This window comes from Pinus tabuliformis, chromosome 8 (assembly GCF_031772625.1).
Source record: "Pinus tabuliformis cultivar Carrire ecotype Pingquan chromosome 8, CPIR1, whole genome shotgun sequence".
NCBI classification, from domain to species: domain Eukaryota; kingdom Viridiplantae; phylum Streptophyta; class Pinopsida; order Pinales; family Pinaceae; genus Pinus; species Pinus tabuliformis.
Window position 1 is genome coordinate 1,705,058,130 of NC_142294.1, and position 21,656 is coordinate 1,705,079,785.

Genomic DNA, 21,656 nt, shown 5'->3' on the forward strand with positions numbered 1-21,656 from the left:
CAGTAGGAAGTTCTGCCACTGCTGTGTCAGATGAAACAATCCTAGATGTTGACGGTTGTTCAGACATATCTAGTCTATCCAAAATATTTCCTAGCGATTCTACAGGAACTTCCGATAACGGTAGACTAATTTCTAACGAAGAAGGATATAGGGTGATCCCAACTCCAAAATGCGATGGAGTGCTAGATGGGGGATCCTCCACAATCTCTTCTATAGAAATCAATCCAAGTGGAAGAGGTAGACCGTCAAGTCCGTAAAATATTTCCGGTGCCGAAGAAGGTATAGATTCTACATCGACAATTGTTTGGGTAATAACACCTTCCGAATCAGTTGTAGGTGGAGCCGGTTCAGGAATAGAAGTGTTTACCTTCACACTAGGATCGGTTTTACTGTCCTCTAGTGGCTGCGGAACTTCTTCTATAGAGGCAGGGATACAAGAAATGTTTGGAGTAACCGGAGTCTCTGAAGGTGTTGGAACACTTGTTCCAACCAAACCAGGGGACTTTGATCCGGTTAAACGAGTTTTCTTTGTCCGGAATAGTTTTGTTTCCGAAGACAGAGACGGTTGACTCGTAAGCCTCTGCAATCGACAGGGTTTCGATTGAATTTCCTCCACGATTGTGGATTACTCGATCAACTAAAAATAAAGGGGAAAATGATTCCGAATTAAATGAATTTTAGACGCTTTGACACAACTTGTTTTTTCAATTTTTAAGAGTCGAGGAAAAACAAAAGATGACTCTAGTCGCCTTCGATTTTTAATGAGCTTGAAGTGACAAGTGCTCAGATGGACCTTTTCCTTTAAGGAGTTTGAAAAGGAACGAAAAAGACTACTTTGGAAATCTAGACAAAGGGATTACTAAACCAATCGCAAAACTGTAGAATACTTTTTACGGTACGATAGTCAATCTTCCTGAATGATGTGTTCAGTGCATTGCGATCGATAGGGCGATAGACATGGCTTCCTATGGATAAAGGATATAGCCTATTATGGTCTCCCAATATATACTCGATGGTATGTGGGAGCACAAGTTCGTACTAGCACTTGTCGTCTCAAAGAGGAGGAATCACCCAACCAACAGTGAAAGCGATAGTTACCAGGCTTTACGACACCGAAATACGTCTCTAGCCTAGACTTCTAGATGTTGTGCATTAGGTTCCAAAGCGTTTTTATGTTCATTGAATTTATTTTACAGTTGATCTTTCTTAAGAAATTTTCCTTTCAGGTTCACCGCGTGATGTAGATATACAATTCCTAAAATGCAATCTAAGATGATAAACAATCGTTTAATCTTCTTTTTGCAATGAAAATCCTAGCTACTAAAGAAAGAGAGATGATATTATTTCAACATAGAGCAGAGAGCACACGCTAGATGCACTGTCCTAAATCAAACCAACAAGCAGTCTAAATGAAAATGCACATGCATGTATTTGTTTTCATCTTTCTTAATGTGTGAATGACAAGAAGAATGCTAAGTACAAATCTGAATTATCTTTTCAAAGCGACAATACTAACTTTCTCTTCAAAAACGAAAGGAAGATAATGACAACACTTTGCTATATTGAATTGAAAATTTCTTTCGATACTTGAAAAACTACTAATTCAAATCAAATACAAGAGTAACTGTATAACCAAGCATCAAGAACAATAGAATCCTTTTCTTTGACTGAAAACAACACTTGCAACACTTCCAAATCAAAAGACGACATTTTGATTACGCTACTTTTTGTAAAAGAGAACTGTAAATGGTGCACAATACATTTAAACATTCACAATTCTTTGTACTATGGAGGCGGAGTCATGCAAAGGAAGGGAGTTTCCACAGTGGTATACTAATCGCAGACAGAAAAACTCCTGAATAAAGCTGAAGAGAGTGAACACAGAAACCAAAATCTGGAAGTAGATGAGGTCTAATCTGATTAGCGCACTTGCAACATAGGGAAAGTGCGATGCAGTGCACCTACTGCACACGAAAAGTGAAATGGTCCAGGGATGAGACTTCAACTTGGTTCTTGGTCACATTTTGCAGCTTAGTTTAGGGATTTAGGCTGGGCTAATGATAGTCAGTAAATAGAAATCACAGGGGCTGATCTAATGAGGTTACTAGAGCCACCACTAGGGCAATTAGGATGTTTGCAAATCGATTGTTCAGTTTATAAACAAAACCTGGAGATAGACTGAAGCAGCATTGATCTACTTTGCACTCGCATAGCAAATGCAGTTCAAAGGCTAGATGGCTTAACTTCAGGCTCTGTCTCTAAGTTTATAAAGCAAACAAATATAGACAAGTAAACAATCTATTTGCTCCCCAGTGGAGTCGCCATTTTGTTATCAGGAAATCTAGTGTCTATGCAGAGCTGCTAGTCCCACTAAGATGGGTAGCTATCTTAGAAACAAATAGATTAAAGTTACTTTCATTTTCCTTTATGAGAAGTAGATAAGAGAGGATCAAAGACTACCGACCTCGATCTTGTGCTTGGTTCTTTGCTTGTTCCTTCTCCTCATTGACAGGTCTTTTCCACTTCTCCCTTAACCACACAAATGCACATACTATCAAACATACAAGAATGTGGAGGAAAACTTGAATAGCTTTATTAATATGAAGATTAGAAGAGAGGATTACAACCCATTGTTCTGACCCAGCGTCATCCTCCCAGCATGAAAGCCCTTCTTCACCTCATGAAAAGCTTAGATCACCCAACACTATGATATTCCACCAGGAAACCAACAACACTTCCTTACAAGATACAAAATTCCAGGCTTTGGATCTCTTTGATGAGGGATCCATATATAGATGATTGCAGGGAGGTGAGTCAACTTCTGGGATTTTGATTAGTGTCTTTTCTCTAATAGTTCTTGATTCCACTTGGAGATTGATGATCTCTTACTCATCCCTGGGCAAATTCAGAGAGGCATGTGTCACAGGAGAAGTTTCTCGAAGATTCTATGATCATCCACCTCGCAAACTGTCTCTACCATTTGTCCATTCTCGCCCATCACACCCTACAGAATTGTTTTCCAGTATGCATCGCACCTTTTACACTGGGCAGGTAAGATGCATCGCACCCTCAGCACTGAGCAACCTGTATGGTCCAGTTTTGACCAGTTCTGAGTAGTTCGCTGTGGAGAACTTCTGGGAGATGATGTAATTAGCTGACCTTGTTCCTTTAGGGCATGAAATAACACTTGTAGGGACTTAGAAGCCCTTGTTTTATGGACATATATGATTGGGGTTGTAGTGCCCAAAAATTCTATAGCACATGGGAAGTTTGACTTCCTATGGAAAGGACCTTTTATTATCCAGGCTTCACAAGGCAACATTACTTACTTTATGAAAATCTTGGATGGTACAGAAGCAAAAGATGGACCAGTGAATGGTCGAATGCTGAAACATTATTTTGATCCAGTTTGTTCATATATCAGGACTCTAAATTGTACATAGCGAAATTCAGTTTCTGCAACTTTTTATAGCAATAAGAATAGAAAGGAATGGGTAGAAAGTTTTGAGAAACAGTGAATGAATTTTACTATTTTTGTTTTCAGCTCAAGAGAAATGTATATATTTTACATAATCCTTTTGAACAATTTTTTTTACTTACAACAAAGGAAGATTTCAGAAGTACAACAAGAGTTGTTTAGAAGGCCATCTGACCCACTGTTCTTGACTTTCCACCAGGGAAATCCATCCCCAAGTGGAGCCAGCATTATGCTCCTATACCAATAGGTGTCATATTTCATGATTGACTGAATTAGCTCTGCAATATGCTCATAACTTTTATTGCTGCAAAGGTTTTCCATATTTTTAAAGAGTCAAAAAATTAAAAAATGAAAAGAGGGTATACCCTAAGAGAAAAATCAAAGGGTGAAAAGATAAATGGTCAAAAGAAAAAATGAAAGAAATGAACCCCAAACAAAGGACCAGGAAAGTGTGCAAGTTGAAATGCCACTATTACTTCACTTTTTGTAAATAAAGTGTCATGTGTAGTTTGTTGAACTTTATGATGTAGTTGATGAATGGCCAAACAACTTAATCTTGGCCAGTCCATGTTTGAATTTCTTGTTTTAGAGATAGAGAATAAAAATCTGTCCAAACTTTTTAAACTTGGGAGATAAGTAGGTAGGTAGAGAAGCAAAGGAGCTCAATTGTTTAACCTGAGCCCTTAGAAGAAATAAGTGCAAATCTAGATAGGCTTATCATGTAAAGAAAATAAAAGTATTTGAGGGTTTTCTAGTCCAAGTGCACCCAAAGAAAAAGAAGAAAAAATGTTAGGCATAATAGGCTGGGTAGGCAGTTTTGATGTTGTAGAAAGAAACTTATGATTGATTTTGTCTCTCAAAATGTTCATCTTACTATTATCATAAGTAGAGCTCAAGTGAGGCATGAATAAATTCCCTTCACACTTCTCCCCAATCACTTACTAATCCCCCCCAAGGATATTAAGATCTACTTGATATCACTAAATCACTCCATCTCATTTCATAAAAAGCCTAGGTAAAACCACATTCTTACTTTAGGAAAAGAGCCACTTTTCTTGTGTAAATCCATGTTTTCCCTTTTTTCCTAAGTTTTCCAAAATTATACTTGGCGCCCATTTACTTTCAAAAAGGTTTCATGTTAACAAACTAACATTTATTATATAAATCCCTTGTATAAGTTACCCATTCCCGTATTATTAATATATTAAAATCCCTATATTCTAATATTCCCGCCCACAGTTAATATACAACCATATATCCACTTATTGGGATTTAAAGGTTTATTTGAAACCTTTAAATAACCTAACCCGCCACGCCCACAAAAATTAATTAACATCTGGTTAATTAATAACCTCGCCATGAAACAATCAAATCCGCCCCCGATATTATTAAAAACCATTATTTAAGTATATCAGGCCCGCTGCTTATACTCCCGCCATCTCCAACCTCCGTCAACCATCAGATCTGGGCCGGCTCATCCAATAGCCCACGATCATATTGCGACCCCCTCCGCCGCCGAAGTTTACCGCCTAGGGAGCCGACGGTATTTCTCTCGTACTGTGGACATGCGTTGCGCTCCCACCATGATCACTGCCTCCCCGCCCGAAACTGCTTGACCCCATAAGCTGTGCGGGAGGAAACTGCTTACCACTCCTGTGCTAAACGATAGGACGTCCCATCCCGATGATGTCATACCACTAATTAATGCCAAAATCACTTGCCAAAGCCAAATTTTGTTAAATTGTCGGGAAAAATGTCATTTTCATTCATTTTCTCTGTGAACTGTTTACATGCAAAACACGTCCGATTGATTGCTCGAGCGTCCAGTCCACCACCCAGCCAACAAATTTCAACGTCGTGCTCTGCAACTCATCGACCAACCTGCGAATTGCACTGTTTTGCCTTCTGAACACAGGTATTTACCCAACTTGGCTCCCGAACCTTTAATTTCGTTTTTCCTTAGTCAATTTTACCCAACAAAGCCAAATTCCAGTAATGTCAGTCAATAGCTCTCAGAGAAAGACACCCAGAACTGCTGTTTTTCCCATTTTCCTACAGAAGCCCGACCTCCAGTTTGAAAACACAAGAACCAAACATGGAAGCTCCCGTAGCCCTGAACGTGGCGCCCCTCAATGCGCCTCATAAAGACCTAGATTGGTTACCCTTGGCTGACAGAGATTTTCAAATAAAAGAGTTATCTGGTGATATGAACCATCTCCAAGCATTTTGCCGAATTAGGAATAGTCATCTGAGTAACTCTGATATCTATGGAATATGGGAATCTAATCTTCCCAGGTATTACCTTCCCTCAGTCAATGTGCTCCCAGATATTACTCAACAATGTTGTGCCAACTATGACCCTGTCAGTAAAGCAGTTATGACCCCATCCCAAATTGTTCTCTTTTACATAACTGCTGAATCTATCAATGAGATGTTACACTTCCATCCCACTCAGCCCCTTGCTCCTCTTTCCATGGGATTTTTGCTTGAGCAAGGCTCTCAATTGCCCAATTCAGAAATAACCCAGATTGCTCAATTATTCATGAAACCAGATTGCCAGCCCCAAGGCCCACCTCCCTATGTGCATTCTTGGTTCATTGAAACAGGTAGGCTTATTCTTGACATGATATCCTTTATCTTGGGATTCAAAACCAGTGAATATGTTGATGAGACCATCTTAGTTATGTTGTCAATGTTTACTCCAGGACAACCCCCTGCTGTCAAATATGATTATGCCTCTTTCATTGCCAATAAAATCAATGAGAAATTCATAAATCTGGATAGAGAAGGAGTCTTCAAGTACACCTCATTCATATACCACCTTCTGCTATATTATCAGCCAGACAGCTTTTCATTTCCCATCAGGAAATTGGATTCCAAAGGAGAGCGGAGGTCTGTGATCTTTTGGACCTCGGTCTTCCACAATGTTTGTGAATCCCCTTATACCTACTATGAATTCATTGACTTTTTTGTACATCCAACCTTCACTCTATTGATGGGAGTTCCTCCTCCTAGGTTCTCTAGTGATATAAAGAAGATTCTATAGCTTTTCAGACAATACAAGATAGGTGACTGGTACCTCTACCAAAATCATATAGAAATCAGAATATATGGCTGTGAACTGTGCCCTTTCAAGCTGCCCAAATATGTGCCCATGAGACTATTTGCACTGGAGTATTTCAGGTAGCTTATCAATGCAGATTTAACCCACTTTTGCAATGCAAAGAAAAAGGCTCAGCCGAGAATAAAAAACCAGTTAGGCCCTTTTATCATCCATAAGAGGGAGGCATGGGAAGACGCTGATAAGATATTAGGGGAAGACCTTAAATTGAAGAAAAGTTTCTGGTGGGTGCCATATGACCCAAACAGCTGTATAAGTGACAAAAAAGTAAGAAACAGGCTATCGGCTTATATACATCATAGGATCCCTGAAATTGAACAGTTTGCTAATCAAGATGAGTGGGTAGAGGGTACATTAATAGAAAAAATTACTGAACAAGAAAAGATGGAAAAATCTATGAAAGATCTTGAAAAGACCCTTGACCTGGACTCTTTTGGACAGGTATCTTTCAAGCTGCCTCAGCAAACCGAAGTGGGTACATCCTCTGTTAGAACTTCACAGCAACCTGTACAAGAAACTAGTGCACCAGTTACAGGGTCTTCTAAGGGCAAGGAAGTGGCAAACACAGAGCAGCAAGCAATGACTGATCAATAGGGGCAAATTCCTCCGGTCCAAACCAAAGCAGAAGATATTTCTGCATTACAGACTCCTCTAAATGAGGAAAGAGGCAAGAAAAGAGATAGGGAAGAAGCCACACCTATCAGTGGGCCTACAGAACAACCAAGGGAAAAAAGGTAAAGACTCAATCATTTGCCAGAAGAGGAAATCTTTGAAGAAACAACTGAAAGTTTAAAAGGGGAAAAGATAGCCAGCCAACAGACATCCCCGGTGGTGGAAACATCAACTAGCTCACATAGGCAGGAGCTAGAAAGGCAGCATAGTGTGGAAGTTTCATCCACTAGGCCACCAAGTAAGCAGGCCTCTAACATCAAAAGGACGTTCACATAGATAAAGGCTAGAAACGACCCACTAAGGCTGCAGATTTATAACCAGTATCTTAAGATGGCCCCCACAAACCAGCAACGGTTGATGTCTGCCTATGACATTAAGGAGGGCAAAATGATCATGAGTTATTTCAAGCCCAAGGTGCAGCAACCACAATCAGCAGCTGATTACATCAGGACAAATCTGGAGGTCTTGGCCAAGGATATTCATCCAATGGACCAGATTGAGATGCATAAACAGACTGGAGAGATGGTATACTCCACACTAGCTGATAAAGCTATGTTAGCTCATAAATTGCAAAACTCCTTGAATAATACCTCTGCTCAGTTAGATTTGGAGAAAGCTTCTTCTCTAGCAAAGGACAACAGGATCAAATCCTTGGAAGAAATTATCATTGAACTGGGACATGATCCCAAAGATGCCAAAGGCATAAAAGCACTGATGAAGAAGAAAGAAGAGTACATTGTTGCCCTTAGAAAACAGTTGAAATCGCTTCCTTCTATGCATCCACAGACTGCAGAAGTTGTACAACAAAAATTTGAAGAGGGACCTGCTCATGACACTGAATGAGAGATTGAGTGAGACAGAGTAGGCATTGCAGAAAGCTCTACAAGAAAAGCAGGGAGAGTCGAACTCCCAACCACCTGAAGTAGCCCCAACAGTCACTACTTCCCCCTCCACACTTATAACAACATTGCCTCCCACTGTCCCAGCGTCAACAGTAGAGATCATCACAGGTACCTCAACAACAACACCAGGTAGCAGTACTACTATGAGTACAGAACAACTGATAAAAGCCATGGAAGAATTAAAGCTGCAAGTATCAAAATTGAAACTGGTCAAAGAGAAATTGGTAGTGGAAAAGAATTATTATAAATCCAAAATGAATGTGGCGGAGAAAACAAGGCAGGTCAAAACATTGGAGAACAAGGTGAGAGCATCAGAAAAGGATCTCTATTTAGATAAACCTCTAGCAAAAATCAAAAGGATTTTGTGGACCAACATCAATCAATCCCTTAGTAATGTGTGGAGATCTATCCAAGTCATCTATGAGAAGATTGACCTAGTAAGAGCGGCCCAAGTAGAGATTCAAAAGGCAAGGGCTTTATTGGGACAAATGCCTGAACAAGCTAACCGGCTAGTACATTTTTTGAACACCAAGACAAGTGAAGAACTAGAGGCACTGGAAATTAGAGATAGAACAGGCACCATTCTAGAAATCAAGAGAGTTATAACTATGAGAACTCTGATGCAAAATTTGGAAAGGAGATGCCAGGACATGCAGGTGGAGATTGATTCTTTCACAGAAAAGTTTACAGTCTTGCATAAAAAAGGTTTGCCAAGTCCTTTGGGGAGTAATGATCGTTTGATGAGACATGTAGATTACACGCACAAGTTGAATAAATATGTTGTTGATCAAGTTAATACATCATCAAGTACTTCAGGAGAGAAGGAACTTCTATCTGGCCAAGCCCTATACGATAGCCTGGAAAATTTATTCTACATTGAGCACGAGGTAGAGCATCTGTTCACCATCCCAACTAATTTCTTCATATACACAGAGACTGATGAAACTTTGAGGAAGCTTCAGAGACATAAATTACCAGGACTACAGTGCTGGCAAAGTATGTTAGAGATTCTATAAACTTATCTTCGGTATCTTTGGTATCTTTGGTCAATTGAAAATTTTGGACCATCTACTATAATGCGGAGAACAGAAATGAATCAAAGTCATGCAGGTTAAAGCACATCACATCAGAGTTAAAGAACATCCGACGCAGGATGGAGCAACCAGCACAGAATATCAATGGAGGACAACTACAAACCAACTTACAAAACCTACCTCTGGTACATTCAATAAAGAGGGAGCGACCAGCACAACGTCAATTTATTACTTCCCTATTTCCGAGACTATTTGTCTCTATCTTTTGTAAAAGAAGCATTAATCACCACTAAATATTATTTCTACCAGATATTCTGTAAGATATTTTAATATTTTGTATACATAGCCCCCCAGACGAAGTATTTGGGGTTGGTGGGTGTTCATAGTTTCTGACTGTAATACTGAAGTTTTTTGGAATAAAAGGCTGTTGGAACCATTTTTGTCTGGCCTACTAGATGAAGAATTGATGCTAAAGACCTGTTACAGAATTCTTGAATCATCTTATGAATCAATAAGTCTCTTCTAACTCGTGTTTTATAGTTTCTATGTTTTATCATATATGTTTCATGATCTAAATAATAGAGAGAAAGAATAACTCAGAATTTGCTTGATTGCACTCTGTGTTCAGTCTCTATTATTATCAATGTTTTCTTCGGAATTAGAATAAACAATGAATTCTTAATTGCTCCTGTTTCCCCTGATTCTTTCCTCTTGAATATTTGCTAAGGAATTCCTAACTGCTCCTTAACAGTAGTCAGCCATTTTCCCTCTGTCAACATGATGGAGGATTCTTAATTTCCCTTCACCCATTGACTCCATTCCATCTGATTTCAGCCTATGAATTGTTCCATATTTGAGTACCTTACTTTGTGATACCATCCTCAGTTAGAAACCGAATCCAGGAAGCTATCCTCCTTTGACTCCATTATGCCCAATGGACTGAAACTCTTCAGTTTTACCTCATTGTTCTGTTGAATCTCCATTTCTCCAACCAAACTCAAAACAAAACCCTTGTACTTTATAACTAGCCTAACACATATCAAAACAAAGCTAAATTATAAAGAGAGAGCCCTCTCTGGATGCAGATTGGCTAGGATCTGTATCTAAAAGATTGGTTTGTGGTTACCTCGGCCGTATTCCCTTTCTTACAACTTTGGGGAACAACCTGAGTGATAACACATGTTATTAATAATAATTTGGCCCATAGACTTTGTATATAATTAGATGTTGATTTCTAACCCTAACCCTATTTGATATATATATATATATATATATATATATATATATATATATATATATATATATATATATATATTTTACCATACCTCTTTATACTTCTTTTGTGTTTATTTATTTACCATACCTCTTTTATAAATATGGTATTTGGTTCATGATATTAATAATTATTTGTGCCATGGTATTTAGCTCATATGCTTCACCTAAATAAAACCTATTTTTTGAGTTTTCATAAATATAAAGAGGTTTATGGAGTAAATATAAAAATATGTTTTATTTATTTACCATGCCTCTAGTTTATTTATATTTTTATTTATTTAACATACCTATAAAAAAAGTCTTATTTATTTACCATACCTATGGTTTCTTTATATTTTTATTTATTTACCATACTTCTTTTTTGAGTGTCAGTAAACCTTTTTATATTTTAAATTTATATTGTGTTTATACATAATAATAATTAGATTGATTTTTAAAAATGTTAAATGTTAAACATTACTTAGAAAAGAAATTTATTTATTTACCATACCTATGATTTGTTTATATTTTTATTTACTTACCATACCTCTTTTTTGGGTGTTCTTAAACCTCTTTATTTTAAATTTATATTGTGTTTATACATAATAATAATTATATTGATTTTTAAATCAAGCCAACATTAAATGTTAAACATTACATTTACATTTACAATTTTATATGAGATCTACATTACATTTACATTTACAATTTTATATGAGATCTACCCCACACTCGGGTGTAGAGCGCGCCTAAAAAGACAATAAAATATAAATAAAAAATTACAATATATTATTACTTTCAACTTTTTACAGACATTAATATATATTCAGCATATTAAGTGAACTTATGGATATATATTCAAAACACTTATAGTCAAAAATAAAAAACCTAGCACTACAGATAAAAATAAATAAACATCGACAAAAATACTAATTAAATATATATTTTTAAAAACATAATCATAACTTTATCTATAACCAACAAATATCTTTAACTACATATATATAGAGGTAAACATTACCACACATACCCAATAGACATATATTTTTACAAACTCAAACATGTAAGGAAACATAGAAGCACGAAGTCAAAGAACCCTTTTATGATTCGCAGTTTATGCAAACATAGAAGCACGAACTCAAAAAACACTTTTATTGCTCGCAGGTTATCCAAAGATGTTTGGATTTGTATTCTCATTGCATTTCCATGGGTTCATCTAAACCTAGATCGAGAAAATTAGCGTTCAAATTTCCAAGGTTGTTACACGGTGCACAAATTCTTTCTCACTCAGTTCGAACATGTCAGGAACTATGATGTTCTCGCCAGTCACGAGGTGAAACAGATAACACATATTGCGCTCCGAGGGGAAAACTATCCAATCGTGCCACTGTGTAACATTGCCGAAGTGTTCCCTAGAAGAAGAAAACGTTTTACACAACGCATACAACTGCCCAGAAGACACAGGCAAACTTCCTGGTCCTCCTAAACTCCACATATTTTCCAACCTTGTCCACCTTCCCTCCCTCGGATCAAAAACTTCCGCACTTGGTTGTTGGTCATAGTTTGTAGCTTAGTTCAGGGATTTAGGCCGAGCTAATGATAGTTAGTAAATAGAAATCATAGGGGTTGATCTAATGAAGTTACTAGAGCCACCACTAGGGCAATTAGGATGTTTGCAAATCGATTGTTAAGTTTATAAACAAAACCCAGAGATAGACTGAAGCAGCATTGATCTACTTTGCACTCGCATAGAAAATGCAGTCCAAAGGCTAGCTGGCTTAACTTTAGGCTCCGTCTGTAAGTTTATAAAGCAAACAAATATATACAAGCAAACAATCTATTCGCTTCCTAGTGGAGTCGCCATTTTGTTATTGGGAAATCTAGTGTCTATGTAGAGCTGCTAGTCCCACTAAGACGGGTAGCTATCTTAGAAACAAACAGATTAAAGTTACTTTCATTTTTCTTTATGAGAAGTAGATAAGAGAGGATCAAAGACTACCAACCTTGATCTTGCGCTTGGTTCTTTGCTTGTTCCTTCTCCTTACTGACAGGTCTTTGCCGCTTCTCGCTTGACCACTCCGCTTCAAAGAGTACCTGTAAAGCCTAAGAAACATAATACCTTCAAAGTGTAGAGATATACAATCATAAACAACATAGGACCAGATATATATTGACCACACAAATGCACATACTATCAAACATACAAGAATGTGGAGGAAAAATTGAATAGCTTTATTAATATGAAGATTAGAACAGAGGATTACAACCCATTGTTCTAACCCAGCGTCATCCTCCCAGCATGAAAGCCCTTCTTCACCTCATGAAAAGCTTAGATCACCCAACACTATGATATTCCACCAGGAAACCAACAACACTTCTTTACAAGACACAAAATTCCAGCCTCTGGATCTCTGGGATGAGGGATCCATATATAGATGATTGCAGGGAGGTGAGTCAGCTTCTGGGATTTTGATTAGTGTCTTCTGTCTGATAGTTCTTGATTCCACTTGGAGATTGATGATCTCTTGCTCATCCCTAGGTGAATTCAGAGAGGCAAGTGTCATAGGAGAAGTTTCTGGAAGATTCTATGATCATCGAGCTCGCAAACTGTCTCTGCCATTTGTCCATTCTTGCCCATCGCACCCTACAGAAGGGTTTTCCAGTACGCATCGCACCTTTTACACTGGGCAGGTGAGATGCATCGCACCCTTAGCTCTGAGCAACCTGTATGGTCTAGGTTTGACTAGTTCTGAGTAGTTTCTTGTGGAGAACTTCTGGGAGATGATGTAATTAGCTGACCTTGTTCCTTTAGGGCATGAAACAACACTTTTAGGGACTTAGAAGCCCTTGGTTTATGGACATATATGAATGGGGTTGCAGTGCCAAAAAATGTCTATAACACATGGGAAGTTTGACTTCCTATGGAAAAGACCTTTTATTATACAGGCTTCACAAGGAAACAATACTTACTTTCTAAAAAGCTTGGATGGTACAGAAGCAGAAGATGGACCAGTGAATGGTCGAATGCTGAAACACTATTTTGATCTAGTTTGTTGATATATTAGGACTCTAACTTGTACATAGCGAAATTCAGTTTCTGCAACTTTTTACAGCAATAAGAATAGAAAGGAATGGGCAGAAAGTTTTGAGAAACAGTGAAGGAATTTTACTATTTTTGTTTTCATCTCAAGGGAAATGTATATATTTTACATAATCCTTTTGAACAATTTTTTTTTTACTTACAGTAAAGGAAGATTTCAGAAGTACAACAAGAGTTGTTTACAAGGCCATCTAACCTGTTTTTCTTAACTTTCCACCAGGGAAAGCCATCCCCAAGTGCAGCCAGTGTTATGCTCCTATACTAATAGGTGTCACATTTCATGATTGACTGAATTATCTCTGCAATATGTTCATACCTTTTCTAGCTGCAAAGGTTTTCCATATTTTTAAAGAGTCAAAAAATAAAAAAATGAAAAGAGGGTATACCCTAAGAGAAAAATCAAAGGGCGAAAAGATAAATGGTCAAAAGAAAAAATGAAAGAAATGAACCCCAAACAAAGAACCAGGAAAGTGTGTAAGTCCAAATGCGATTACTACTTCACTTTTTGTAAATAAAGTATCATGTGCAATTTGTTGAACTTTATGTTGTAGTTGATGAATGGCCAAACAACTTAATATTGGCCAGTACATGTTTGAATTTCCTGTTTTAGAGATAGAGAATAAAAAATTGTCCAAACTGTTTAAACTTGGCAGATAAGTAGGTAGGTAGAGAAGCAAAGGAGCTCAATTGTTTAACCTGAGCCCTTGGAAGAAATAAGTGCAGATCTAGATAGGCTTATCATGTAAAGAAAAGAAAATTATTTGAGGGTTTGCTAGTCCAAGTGCACCCAAAGAAAAAGAAGAAATTTTTTTAGGCATAATAGGCTGGGTAGGTAGTTTTGATGTTGTAGAAAGAAACTTATGATTGATTTTGTCTCTCAAAATGTTCATCTTACTATTATCACAAGTACAACTCAAGTGAGGCATGACTAACTGCCCTTCACACTTCTCCCCAATCACTTACTAACCCCCCCCCCCCAAGGATATTAAGATCTGCTTAATATCACTAAATCACTCCATCTCATTTCATAAAAAGCCTAAGTAAAACCACATTCTTACTTTAGGCAAAGAGCCACATTTCTTGTGTAAATCCCTGTTTTCCCTTTTTGCCTAAGTTTTCCAACATTATACTTGGCGCCCATTTACTTTCAAAAAGGTTTCATGTTAACAAACTAACATTTATTATATAAATCCCTTGTATAAGTTACCCATTCCCGTATTATTAATATATTAAAATCCCTATATTCTAATATTCCCGCCCTCGGTTAATATACAACCATATATCCACTTATTGGGATTTAAAGGTTTATTTGAAACCTTTAAATAACTTAACCCGCCACGCCCGCAAGAATTAATCAACATTTGGTTAATTAATAACCTGGCCACGAACCAATCAAATCCACCCCCGATATTATTAAAAACCATTATTTAAGTATATCGGCCCCGCTACTTATAGTCCCACCATCTCCGACCTCCGTCAGCCATCAGATCTAGGCCCGCTCATCCAACAGCCCACGATCATATCGCGACCCCCTCCGCCTCCAAAGTTTACTGCCCGGGGAGTCGACGGTATTCCTCCCTTATTGTGGACACGCGTCGCGCTCCGCCGTGATTGCTGCCTCCCCGCCTGAAACTGCTTGATCCCATAAGCTGTGCGGGAGGAAACCACTTACCACTCTTGCGCTAAACAACAGGACGTCCCATCCCGATGATGTCATACCACTAATTAATGCCAAAATCACCCGCCAAAGCCAAATTTTGTTAAATTGTCGGGAAAAATGTCATTTTCATTCATTTTCTCTGTGAACTGTTTACATGAAAAACACGTCCGGTTGATTGCTCGAGCGTCCAGTCCACCACCCGGCCAACAAATTTCAACGTCGTGCTCTGCAGCTCGTCGGCCAACCTGTGAATTGCACTGTTTTGCCTTCTGAACACAGGTATTTACCCAACTTGCCTCCCGAACCTGTAATTTCATTTTTCCTCGGTCAATTTTACCCAACAAAGCCAAATTCCAGTAAAGTTAGTCCGTAGCTCTCAGAGAAAGACACCCAAAACTACTGTTTTTCCCATTTTCCTACAGAAGCCTGACCTCCAGTTTGAAAACACAATAACCAAACATGGAAGCTCTCATAGCCCTAAAAGTGGTGCCCCTCAATTCACCTCATAAAGACTTGGATTGGTTATGTTGGCATTTTGGCACAGGTGTGGTGTTATGATACAGGTGTTGTCCTTGATGGCAACTTTCTTTGATGACAGATCTCCGTTCAGACTATAGAATGAAGAGAAATCTCATATACGCAGGTTAATTAAGTCCAAGTTGCGTATACACGCTGGTGATCTGCATACTAAGTCGCGTATACGCAGGAGAGCTATATTCGAAGGCGTGTATACATGCAGATGCATGAACAGAAAAGGGCGTATATGTCGGGAAGCTTCCTTTTGGTCCATGGTAGTTAGTCCTCAGTACTTGAGCCTATGTCTTTGGACCAAAGTATCTCGACAGACGTGTTGATCCCTAGTTTTTAAGTTGATGGTATTGGATCTCTATGGTTTTGGCTCTTGGTATTGAGCAAGGCCTAAGGCTATATAAGGAGAAGAAGATCATTAGGCAAAAATCATCTTTTGAAAATGCTTGAATAGCTGAAAAAGAAAGAGATCTGGTATGCAGGTTCTGGGTTGCTTGATCTAAGCTAAGGAGAGATCACTTCGGTTGATGGAAGACTAGATCTAAGGATAGATCGGGATCTAATGATTTGAAATGCACTATTATGATATGGTTGATTATGTGTATTTCTAGATCTACATATTGACGCAATGTTATGTTCTGGGTCTAACTGATATCTGGTACAGCTGCAAGTTGAGAGAATTTATTTTTAGATCTGTACGCAGGTTGTCTTCGGTAAAAGCGCGTGTATACGCGGTTTTCTCTCATTGAAGTAGCGTATATCTTTTGAAGCTTGGGTTTACAGTTGGGTCTGACTGTTATTGCAGAGTTCTGTAGTCTGCTCTGTGTTCTGGTAACTGGTGATTGACAGGGTTTCAGTGGTTCAGTGATTCAAAGATTGATGATGCTAGTATTGGTTGTCTTGTGCTTCAATGATTTGTTGTGAAAGTTGAATGAATTGTGGTCTTTAGATTGTAATTTTGTGCTTCAGGAATATCCAGTCTGAAAATGTATGAAATGTGGTACCTGAAAGAAAGAAGATTGTAGGCCAGCACCTACGTACTAGTATCTTGGCTAGTACAAGAGCAAAGGGGGTTGGAGCTCCCTTCCAAGGAAGTTTGGAGAACGAGAGAAGGTTGTAGCCTTCTGCAGGTTGTAGCCTGCGTACTGGTATAAGGCTGCACCAGTACAAAAAGATTGTAAACTGAAGTTTCATATTAAAGAAAGATAGAGACGACTTGCAGCAGGTGGTTTTCACCCACATTGGGTTTCCACCTTATATCATGGTGTTCATGTGTGTGGTTTTTGTGTGATCTGTTCTACTGCATCTGTTTACTCTTAATATGGTGAATAATGTCCTTATGCACTTAACTGAAGATAAACTAACTGAATTATAAGATTTCTGGTTATACGTTGTTTTCTTTAGACACAGTTGCGTGTACACGCTGGTTCACTTAACGAAAGTAGCGTATATGTTTCTGAGCATTGAAAAAGTTTTATAGTTCTGATAATACTGATTCACCCCCCCTCTCAGTATTATTTCCAACAATTGGTATCAGAGCAGGTCCTTCAGGGAAGCTTGACCGCTTGAAGGTAGATCGTTCATCATGAGCAACTACGAGAAAGAAGCATCAATCGGGCCACCGGTTTTTGATGGGACAAACTTCAATTATTGGAAGGTAAGAGTTACTGCTTATCTTCAATCTCTGGGTACAGAAGTTTGGGACATCGTAGAAACAGGCTACGCCTTTCCTTCAGCTACTCCTACAGATGCAGCTGAGAAAAAGAAGTATGAAACAAATGCGAAAGCAGTCAGTACCCTATTAGGATGTATATCCCAAACGGAATTCATGAAGGTAATGCACTACAAATCCGCAAAAGAGATATGGGACAAAATTGTCATGAGCTATGAAGGAGATGAACAGGTAAAGCGTGCTAAACTTCAAACTCTCAGGATTCAGTATGAGACTCTCAGGATGTATAATGATGAAAGTGTGGCTAACTATTTTCTTCGGGTAGATGAGATTGTTAATTGTATGAAAAATTTGGGTGAAGAAATAAAAGAGGCTATAGTGGTTGAAAAGGTTCTAAGATCATTGTCCCCCAAGTTTGAATCTAAGGTATCTGCAATAGAAGAAAAGGAAAATCTACGAATTCTTACTATGTCTCAGCTACATGGAATTCTAACTGCTTATGAAATGAGAAAGGGAGGTCCATCAGACAGAAGAGAAGCTGATTTCAAGGCATCAGGCAAAGAAGACTATTATGAAGCAAGCCACGTCCCAGAAGAAGAAGAAGAATCAAATTTTGTCAGAAATCTTCAAAGGGGTTCCGGAAGGTTCAGAGGTAAGTTACCTTTTAAATGCTTTGCTTGTGGAAGAGTAGGTCATTATGCTGTAAAATGTCCTTATAAGGATAAAGGAAAGGAACCTGCTAGATGGAACAAGAAACAGAGTGCAAATAAGAAAAGCTACTACACTCATGAAGATAGTGATGGTCTATCAAACAGTGATGAAGATGAACGAGGTAATGAATATAAATTGTTAATGGCATTTGAAGATGATGATTATATGGATGCTATAGATGTGGATTACTTTCATGAAGAAATTACTAGACTTAAGAGATGTATAGAAGAGAAGAATGTGATCATTGATACTCTACAATTTCAAATTGATGAAAAGGAAAGACATCTTGAAAAATTAGAAGGTGAAATTGTTGGTCTTAGAAAAGAGATTGAGAAAACAAAAGCTATTAATCTCAAATTTGTTAAAGGATCTGAAACCTTGGATGAGATTATCAATGTGCAGCGATCTCCTCTGATCAAGACAGGTCTGGGATATAATGGAGAAACATCTCAAGCCTCTACCTCTAAAAGTTATCTTAATGCAGCAAGAAAGAATGAGCAAGAGCACAATGAAGACCGTCAGGTAAAGCAGGGACGAATTGCAAACAAAAACTACCAGGGGCAATCCATCTTAAGGACAAACAGAAGCTACAATCAGCCACAGGTAAAATCTTCCCAATTTACTCCAAGAATGAATGTGAATAGAAGCTACAATCGGGTGGATGATAGATCTGATTATCGCAGAAGTTTCTTTAATGGTCAGTGCTTTTCTTGCCATAACTTCGGTCACAAAGCAGCTCAGTGTGTTGCCTACAAAACAATCATGACTAGAGAAGCTCAAAAGCAAGGGAGAATGACTGAAACCATGAAAAGGACTTATAACAACTTTTCGGTTCTTGAAAATGAAGTTGAATGCTCTATTTGTAATAACTTTGGTCATGAAGACTCTGAATGCAGGAGCAGGTTCCAGAAGACAACTCAGAAGGAACAAACCTCAAATGTCAGAACATGGAGAATAAAGGAATCGCAACCAGAAAGATGTGGAATAGCCTTTTATGCAGAAGGTCAAGAAAGTCTATGGTACATTGACAGCGGATGTTCGAAGCATATGACAGGGGACAAAGAAAAGCTTGAGTCATATACTGCATTAGAAAAGGGGAAGAAAGTTTCTTTTGGAAACGATATCTCTGCAGCCATAAAAGGAAAAGGTGTTGCTCCATTGAAAGAGAAGGTCAAAGCATGAAATGTTTTATATGTTGATGGATTGAAGCATAATCTTCTGAGTGTAAGTCAAATGTGCGATCAAGGAACAAAGGTAATATTTAGATCAAATGGATGTTGTGTTCGCGATCTTGATACAGGTAAAACAGTGCTCAAAGGAAGAAGGACTCCAAATAATCTATATATCTTTGAGGAAAGACAACAATGCTACTTAAGCAAGGATGATGAACATTGGCTATGGCATCGGAGGTTGGGGCATCTAAGCTTTTCACAAATAAGGAAAGCATGCAAATATCAGGCAGTTCGTGGTCTTCCAGATATCAAAATTCCAGACAATACCATATGCAAATCTTGTCAGTTTGGAAAGCAAACCAGAACTAACTTTCCAGAGAAGGAAGGATCAGCTAGCATGCCTCTTGAGCTAGTCCATACAGATGTTTGTGGTCCATTTAGGAAAAGGACACCTCGAGGAGAAGAATATTTGATATTATTTATTGACGATTTCTCCAGATTTGTTTGGTTAGGGCTTATGAAGCACAAAGATGAAGCATTCGAAAAATTCAAATCCTTCAAAGCCTTGGTTGAGAATGAATCAGGACACAAAATTAAGTGCCTCAGATCTGACAGAGGTGGGGAGTTCACTTCAAATGAAATTTTCGATTTCTGTGAAGAACATGGGATGAGAAGAGAATTCTCTACAGCTAGAACTCCTCAGCAAAATGGGGTTGTGGAAAGAATGAACAGAACAATCCAACAAATGGCTCGTGCTATGCTTGATGAATCAGGTACTCCCGCAACCTTCTGGGGTGAAGCTGCACATGCTGTGGTTATTATTCTTAACAAAACAAATGTCCGAGTAAACAGCACTCAAACACCTTATGAGCTCTGGAGTGGTGAGACTCCAGTGAAGCACTTCAAAATCTTTGGGAGCAAATGTTATATTAAGAATACTGATGAGAAACTTGGCAAACTTGAACCAAGAGCAGATGAGGGCATTCTTCTTGGTTATTCTCCACATAGCAAAGCATACAAGTGCTACAATAAAAGACTTGGCAGAATTGTTGACAACATTGATGTAGTGGTTGATGAGAAGGGATATATTCCTAGGCAAGTTCATCATGAAGACATTGAAGAAGATGAAGGCTACCCTCAAAGGCGGAATGATGAAGAAGAAGAACCTCAAGAAGAAGAAGAACCTCAAGAAGAACCAGAGGAGCAGACAAGAATAGAAGAGAAGACTCCATCCAGATATGTTCAAAAGAATCATCCAGAATCTCAGATTGTGGGGCAGAAAGAAGCAGGAGTACAAACAAGAAGGACACTTGCAGAAGCTTCAAGCTATTTGGCATTACTCTCCTCCACTGAACCACAAAATGTGAAAGAGGCATGCAAAGATGAATGTTGGGTCAAAGCAATGGATGAAGAACTTGAGCAGATCGAAAAGAACAACACTTGGGAATTAGTTCCTAGACCAAAAGATAAGAATGTAATAGGAACAAAATGGGTCTTCAAGAATAAATTGAATGAAAATGGAGAAGTAATTAGAAACAAGGCCAGACTTGTTTGTAAAGGGTATGTGCAGCAAGAAGGAATAGATTTTGAAGAGACCTTTGCTCTTGTGGCAAGACTTGAGGCCATCCGAATGTTCCTTGCTCTCTCAAGCTTTCAAAACTTCAAGGTATTTCAAATGGACGTGAAATCAGCCTTCCTGAATGGAGACTTAGAAGAAGAAGTATATATTGAGCAGCCAGATGGTTTCATTCTTGGGAATGATCCAAACCTTGTATGCAGATTGAAAAAGGCTCTCTATGGACTCAAACAAGCTCCAAGGGCTTGGTACTATCGGTTGGACAAATATCTTCACCAACAAGGCTTTTCAAAAGGATCAGCAGATAGCAATCTCTATATAAAAGTTGAAAATAACAAATTGCTAATTCTTGTTTTTTATGTAGATGATATTATCTTTGGCAGCAATGAAGAGACTATGAGTCAAAACTTTGCCTTGGTTATGCAGAAAGAATTCGAAATGTCACTACTTGGAGAATTGACATATTTTCTTGGATTGCAAATCCAACAAAATGAAGGAGGTATCTTCCTGTCTCAAACCAAATACCTCAAGCAGATCTTGAAGAAGTATGGCATGGAAGAGTCAAATCCAGTATGTACACCCATGGTTACAGGATGCAGCCTCAGTGCAAATGATGAATCAGCAGCAGTTCACCAACCCACTTATAGATCCATGATTGGGAGTTTGCTTTATTTGACAGGTACCCGACCAGATATTACACATGCAGTAGGAATTGTTGGAAGATTTCAAGCCAACCCAAAGGAAACTCATCTTCAGGCAGTCAAAAGAATCTTCAA